We start from the raw sequence: 8,056 nt of genomic DNA on the forward strand, positions 1-8,056 counted from the left end.
ACCGATCCTCTAACTCATTCATCTTACCATTACTTTTACTTGTTCTTTGAATCACTCTCCCTCGATCACTCCCACAAAATCAAATCCTCATTGTGCTGACCACTATGGGCCACCACACTCTACCTCTAGTCTACAGTGGGAAAAAGAAAACCATTATGTTCCCTCACGCCTCACCACCACAAATTCTGTTAGAATCTTGGTGGACCCCACATCACCTCCTTTTCCTAGAGAGAAAACGAGAGAAGACTACAGATACAAAAAAATAATAATTACTTAATTTGAAACAATGGTTTTATTTTAATAACTCTAGACTCGCTAGGAGATTAAAAACTTGCTTAATTATTATCAATTGATTACAACATTTATTTATTTATACCTATCTTAATTTGAAATACTTCAAGCTCTTTATCTCTAAAAGACAATGTTAATTAGAGCATTTTAGTCAAAGGAAGTAGTCTTGATCAAACGATGGATGCCAAACTTATACCATCATCATCATGTTCTAGCATCCTCTCACGCTTCAAACTCTGAGGAGGGGATAAGCATCTATATCGCAAGCATGAATACTTGCACCATTAATATTCTCTCCATAACCGAGTAAGAGCTGGTTGTAACATCGCAGCAAAACCTTCAAAACCTCTTTCATGGATGGCCGCATAAAAGGCTGTATGTGAATACAATTGAGTTCGAGTCTAAAAACCTAACACATGGAATCCATGTAACACTGTTCCTTGACCTCCTCATCCAAGGCATCAGCTATAAGTTTTTCTTCTTGAACATATCGCCATGCCCATTCTGCAAGAGATGTGTGTTCATCCTCGTCATTAGCTTTCCTTCCTGTTGTCAGCTCCAAAAGGATAACTCCAAAACTATAAACGTCAATCTTCTTATTCACTCGTGTCGTACGAGCATATTCTGCAGGTTCAAGTTAACAACAACAAGAAATAATAAAAATCATGGGGATTATATTATAGAAAATATGTAACTTGGGAAGTTTTGATGTTATACCTGGAGCTATGTAGTCGAAAGAGCCTACCTCCTTCATCAGCATCTTGGCAAGACCAAAATCAGCTATCTATGCATTGAACTCGAGATCTAAAAGGATGTTGCTGGACTTCACATCTCGATGAACAATAGGTGGTGAGCAATCGTGGTGCATGTAGGCAAGCCCTTGAGCAGCCCCAACTGCTATATGCAACCTCTTAGGCCAATCTAGGTAAATATGATGGATTGAACCTGAGACAATTGATGCTTTTCTCTTCCCGTGTAGCCATTAGTCTAGGCTATGGTTTTCCAAATAATCATAGACAAGAAGCTTTGAGTTGTCACTGGAGATGCAGCAGAGCAATTTCACTATGTTGGAATGTCGAATTGAACTTAGTATTTTGACTTCTGCTAGAAATTCTTTTTCAAGCTTTTCTTCAAGCTTTCTGTTATTCCACATCTTCTTCACAACAACAAGATCAAGTGAATTATTAAAAGAAACACAGTATACCATCCTTGATCCACCACAACCTATCACATTTTTTTCTATCAATCCTGACAAAATGTCTGATTCTGTGAAATTTAGATTCTAGAATTGGATGATGTTCCATGTGGAATCCAATCCATCTTTTCTTTTTCCATAAACTCTGATGATAAAAAATGAGATTAACAAACCTAGAAAAACTACTATCATGAGACTTATAATCCAAGCCATTAATTGGAGTGAAGTTTTGCTTGGATTTTGGAGTTTCGAATTGCACTCGTTGATGTTTAGCGAAGGACAATAAGCCCAGAGGCTAGAATTGTTCAAGAAGTTGTTGGCATATGCATCATTTTCGAATTCAATTGGAAAACTCCCACTCAGATGATTGGAAGAAAGATTGAGGGAAGTGAGCTTCAAAAAGCCAAGTTGTAGTGGAATTTGGCTAGATAGCTGGTTTTCTGACAAATCCAATTTAGAAAGGCTTGGTAAAAAACCAAGTTTCCTTGGAATTTGTCCATAGATTGCATTTCGACTAATGTTTAGAATATTAAGAGCTTTCCATGATATAATATCTGATGGAAAGGGCCCGAGAGCCGGTTCCAATCAAGCAAAAGAGTTGTCAAATTAGGAAGAATTGTTAATTCTTGAGGAATGGTTCCATTCAAGAGGTTATTACTAGCCTCAAGAACCATCAAATTCCTCTAGGAAGAAGCTCCCTTTGAAATTTTACCTGAAAACATATTGTTGCTGATCTCCAATCGTGAAAGATTCCATGACAATCTCTCAGGAAGCTCACCCGTAAAAGAATTATCACTTAACATCAACTTTCTCATGTTCTGTGATGTCCACAGGCCCCTAGGAATACACCCAGAGAGCCGATTACTGGAAACCCTGACAATAAGCAAACTACTACAATTTCCAAGAGACTTTGGCAATTCTTCATCGAGGTTGTTTTTAAAAGCTACCACTCCCAACAACCTTCCATTGTCACACAAGTATTCTGGAAACTGGCCTGTAAGCATATTGTTCGCAACCTGAAACTTTTCAAGCATTGAATACCGACCAAAGTCTGGAGGCAAAGTACCTGAAAGATTGTTGCTAAACACTCTAAGAACTATAAGCCCCAGAAGACGGCCAATGCTATCTAGGATTTTTCCAAACAATTGATTGCAAAACAAACTCAAACCCGATAGTTTTCTGAGTTTTCCAAAATCATCGGGAATTGTCCTAGTCAAATTATTTTTAGAGAGATCAATGATGTCTAGGTTCAAAGCTTCAACAACACGAGGAATCTCCCTAGACAAATTGTTTTTGTAAAGAAAAACTATACGTAAATTCTTTGGCATGAACAAATTGCTCGGAATTTTCCCAATCAGATAGTTGTTAGACAAATCCAAATGCTCCAGTGAAGTCATCTCTCCAATCTTATCAGGGATTTCCCCAACCAAGTTCGTATGAGCCATCCATAGAAACTTCAGCTTCTTTAGCTTGGTGAAATCAGAACACAATCTTGGCGCCATTTTAGAATTATATGCCAATCCTGGTTCTTCAAGATTAGACAAGTTTCCAATCTCTAGTGGTAAAGAACCAATAAATTGACATGCAAAAAGTTCAAGTGTCCTTAGTTTTGTCAACTGCCCAACAGATGATGGATGTTTCTAGAGAAGTTATTGCCTCCAAGGTTGGGATTGTGAAGTCGAGTCATGCAATTAATATCATCGGGGATGGCTCCAACAAAGCAATTCTGTGAGAGGTTGAGGTCTTCAAGCTTGGAACAATTATATAGAGCTCTCGGGAACTCAATTGAGCTGAAGTAGTTATCCGAAAGATTAATGGCTTTAAGGTTCTTGAGGTATCAAATAAAGGATGGGATTGTTCCATAGATGTTCTTGCTCTAGAGGTGTAGTTCAGTGACTGAGCCATTGAAGCAAGTAATCCCCAACCAATTACAGTGGGAGGAGGAGTTCCATGGAATCCAAAGGTTGAGAGAATTCGGGTTTTGCTAGTGTTGCTTTAGGTTAAGTAGCACTGCTTGTTCTTGAGTACTAAGCTAAGAGTTGGCACTTGGCATGTCAAAGGAGGACGAGGAGAAGGATTATGAAGAAGTTAGTGTAGAGAGAGAAATCAACCGATGTTGGGATTGTCCTCGACATTTTGAGGTTGAGTTCGTTAGCTTTGGTTTGAACTCTGATCTCAACGTTGGTCTTTTTAACATGTGAAAATCAGTAAAAAATAATAGGCAAAAAGAAAACGAGGGTCGATCGTAAAATTCAAAGAAGTGGGACACGATGTTCTTAATTGTAGGCCCCTTTTGGAATTCGTTGTTGACCAATAATTAAAAAGTTCAGTCCAACTGTCCAGCCAGGCTCCATTATTTAAAAGCCTAGATAATCAAAACGAAATCCTTTTTTTATATATAGTTAGTAGTTAATTATTGTAAGCTCAAGTCATCATTTTCAGCGGAAACAATCTGTTTTGCAATATTGTCCTCCAATCTCTTGAAGCGCCTTGAATCAATGGAAACGTTTAAGGATAAGTTTGGATAGTGAGATGATAATTTTTAGTTTTAGATGAAAATTAAAAGTTGAATAAAATATTAGTACTTTTTAATATTATTATTATTTTGAAATTTGAAGAAGTTGAATTGAGATTAGAAAAAGTTGAATTGTTTATTATATTTCATATAAGAATTTGAAAATTTTATAACGATGCTTCGTACAAAAAACCCATTTAGAGCTGACAATGTTCATTTTGGAAGGCCGAGGAACAAGATCCCAAGTACAGTTGTCACGAAGAGCTTTGATCTCGTCATCCATAGCAGCGAGCCAGGAAAGATTTTTAGTAGTGGTTTTGAAACCGCGGGGCTCAGATGTAGTAAGAAGAGCATGTAGAAGCCCCGAGACATGATAACTGAGGTAAGTAGGATATCGCGGCTGGAAAATGCCTGCCTTAGCTTGAGTGACCATGGGATGAGAAGGTGGAGGTATGGCCGGAGCACGAGAAACTGGAGCATCAGACTGTGGCAGATCCGACGCTGGAGAATCACCAGCAAGAGACTCAGTAGAGACCTGCAGAGGCTCAGAGAAAGAGTTAGGACAGAGACGACATGCATGAAACCCAGACCGAGAATGGGGATCCGATAAAGGTGTGGGGGGCAATGGGGTTGGGGTTAAGGGTAGGTCATGGGTAGGTAGAGGTTCCAAAAAACGGGAGAGATCTAAAGAGGCGAGAGGCTAGGCGAGAGAGGTGGGTAGTAAGGGAAAATGTTGTTCATCAAATTTGGCATGAGGAGTGACGTAGATTTTGGATGTGAGGGGGTCTAGACAATGGAAGACTTTATAGGAAGGGCTGTAGCCTAAAAATAAGCAAGAAATGCTGCGGGGAAGAAACTTGTTAGCAGCATAGTCACATAAACAGGGATAAACTCTACAACCAAAAGGATGAAAGTTGGTGTAGAGTGGAGGTTTACCATGTAAAATTTCAAAGGGAGAAATACCTCCAAGAAGTGGGGCCGGCAACTGGTTAATGATATAAGTTGCAGTACTAAAAGCGTCGACCCAATAGCAAGTGGGTATGCGTGAATGAAATAAGAGTGCAAGACCCATTTCAGTCACGTAGCGATGCTTGCGTTCAGTGCATCCATTTTGAGAGGGAGTGTAGGGACAGGACATTTGGTGATGATACCAGAGGAACGGAGTTGAGATTGAAAATGATTGCTACAAAACTCAGCGCCACCGTCACTCTGGAAAATTTTGATTTTGCAAGAATATTGATTTTCCACAAATGACTGAAATTGAAGAAAAATGTCAAGAAAATCATATTTAAATTTCATGGGATAAAGCCATGTAAAACGGGAATGATCATCGACAAAAATGACATAATAAGTAAAACCTAGTTTGGATTTAACTGAGGTTGGTCCCCAAATGTCATAATGAACAAGACCTAAAATGGAGGTGGAGCGAGAATTATGATTAGAAAAAGGAAGCTTATGGCTTTTTGCAAATTGACATGTAGCGCAAATTGTAGGTTTAGGCAAAATAGAAGTAAGAGATAACTGGCCTTTTTTATTTAATAAAGAAATGATAGAATGATTAACATGACCTAGACGCGCATGCCATAGATCATATGACACCGTAAGAGCAGATTTATTAAGGATAGAAACAAAAGCATCATTGCCATGCTCAAGTACATAGAGACCGCCATCACGTTTTCCGGTTGCCACCACCTTTGTTGTGAGCTTGTTCTAAATGACAAAAGAGGAGTCAGTAAAAATAACTTGAAAAGGGAAATCAGAAGTCAACTTACTAATGGAAATAAGACTTTTGGTGAAGTGGGGAACTAACAAAACATCAAGTAATTTTAAGTTGGAAGTAGGATGAGAAATACCTGTGTGGGTGATGGGTAAGGAAGCCCCATTGCCCACAACAACTTTATCCTTTCCAACATATTTTTCGGAAGTATCAAGTGCAGTCAAATCCGGCGTCATATGAGCGGAGGCACCTGTGTCAAGATACCAATCTGAACTAGAGGAACCATCGGAGAGAGAGCAGCTATTTTGGAAAGCTTCAGCAAGCTATGCCGATGGGTCTGCACGATCATAACGGTTTCGGCATCGATCAGCCGTATGACCCTTTGTTTTGCATATTTGTCAGCGAGGAGTGTAGGGACGACGGGAGCGGTTGTTGCTGGAAGAGTGCCCACCAGATGAAGAACCACCTGTGCTGCCAGTTGAGCCACCTTTGGAGCACCGATTACTTGTGGAACAAGATTGACCTCCACGTCCAGAGAAACGGTTTGCTGTAAAAGCTACAGGTGAAACAGAGTGAGTCTCAAGAGATTTTTGAAATAAATCATAGCTTTCGGCTAGAGGAACCAAGTCATGGAAAGAGGGCAGTGGCGTGAGAGCCATCTGTGTGGAGGAGAAACCAGCGAACTCGGTGCCGAGAGCACGTAAAAACCAGTGAGCTTTGTCCACTTCGTCAACAGGACGTCCAATGGCCATTCACTGGTCACAAAGACCTTTGAACACACGGGCAAACTCAGCAATAGATCGGTTGCCTTTCTTCATCAGCTAGAGTTCATCCTTCAAGCGTAATTCACGAGTTTTGGAGCTGTGACTAAAGGCATGTTCAAGTGCAACCCAGACAGCCCGAGAGGTTGCATGACCAACGGCGGCTGCCATGGTTTCTTCAGAGAGAGACGCCAGCAACAAGCTAAGAATACGCTGGTCTTTGAGTTTCCATTCAAGAAACTTGGGATTGGGTATGGAGATGCCATCGGTGGGGTTAGGCAGAGTTTCGGATGGCTAAGTGAAGGAACCATCAACGAAGCTGAGAAAATCTTGGCACTGAAGCAGGGGCAAGAGCTGGCTTTTCCAAAGCAAATAGTTGGTTGCCGAGAGCTTGATAGTAACCATGTGAACCATGATATTGAAGGAGAGGGGTTCAGCCATGAGGAAGAAGAAGGAAAAAAAGGAAGTATCGGAAGTGATTCCTATAGGGCTCGTGATACCATGATAATGTTTGGGAAATCACCACACTTTTGGCGGAGTCCGAATATCATATATATATCATATATATACTAGTATATTGTTACAACTAATAAGGAAAGATTTATAGAGGAGGAAATAATTATATAAGATTACAAGCCTACAATCAAGGGTCAACTATAACAAATAAATAGAGTGGTGTTGTCTCTTTGTTACCACTAAATTGTATCATGTATGATTTGTTTATCGTCACTCAAGAGCTTTACGGTCTCCCCAAAGAGAACGAAACTCTTCTAGGAAATTGTGATATTATATCTCTTGAAATTTTATTAGAGGACTAAATAACGGACTCATCTACTTTAAAGTTAAGCTAATAGAGAAAATTAAATTTATTCGTTTAATCTATTATTATAATACTTTTCTTCCTGTGTGGATCAGGTCTCCAGACTCTTAGACTTCTCCTTACTGAATAGGTTCGATCCACCATATTTTCAGATTTCTAAAAAAGTTCTGAGGGAACAACTCGAAAGCTCACAATGAGTGCAAAATACTTGGCTGGAAATAAAGGCGCATGCACTGCCGATCATATTCCAAAGAAATTAAGAGCAGTAGACTTGACTTGACTCAACTTGCCACTTTTAATAGATCGGATCTTATCAGCACCCGCACGTAATAATAATTATTAATTATTATATTAAGGAAAAAATAATTATTAGTTATTAATAATTATTGATTATTATAATAATTTTCTATAAGATCATCATTGTAATCGCCGGCCCCCACGATAATTGAACTTTGGTAAGATGGAATGAAACATTGAATGAATATAAGATCCTAGTCACTATAGAAGAATAATAATAATTAACAACTCTTTTTTTAAACAAATAAATCACTCTAATTAAATACTTAGCTGCCACCATCAACAGAAGTTATTGATGCAATTTTCTGATGTAGTTAGAATAGAACAATGGCCCACGATGTTGGTTTGGGTATTAAAATGGTACTCAGACAATTATCAATAAAACAAATAATAAATAGAGTAAATAAAATGTAAATCAAGAAAAAGATACAGAAAAAAAATGGTTAAGAATGTTTGGAAA

General features: G+C 38.9%; 1 pseudogene; it reads right to left on the reverse strand.

Annotated features, from left to right (window-relative positions):
* Positions 1–462: 462 nt before the first annotated feature.
* Positions 463–6,470, reverse strand: LOC122304875 (annotated as a pseudogene).
* Positions 6,471–8,056: the final 1,586 nt, after the last annotated feature.

This window comes from Carya illinoinensis, chromosome 3 (genome assembly GCF_018687715.1).
Source record: "Carya illinoinensis cultivar Pawnee chromosome 3, C.illinoinensisPawnee_v1, whole genome shotgun sequence".
Lineage (NCBI taxonomy): Eukaryota > Viridiplantae > Streptophyta > Magnoliopsida > Fagales > Juglandaceae > Carya > Carya illinoinensis.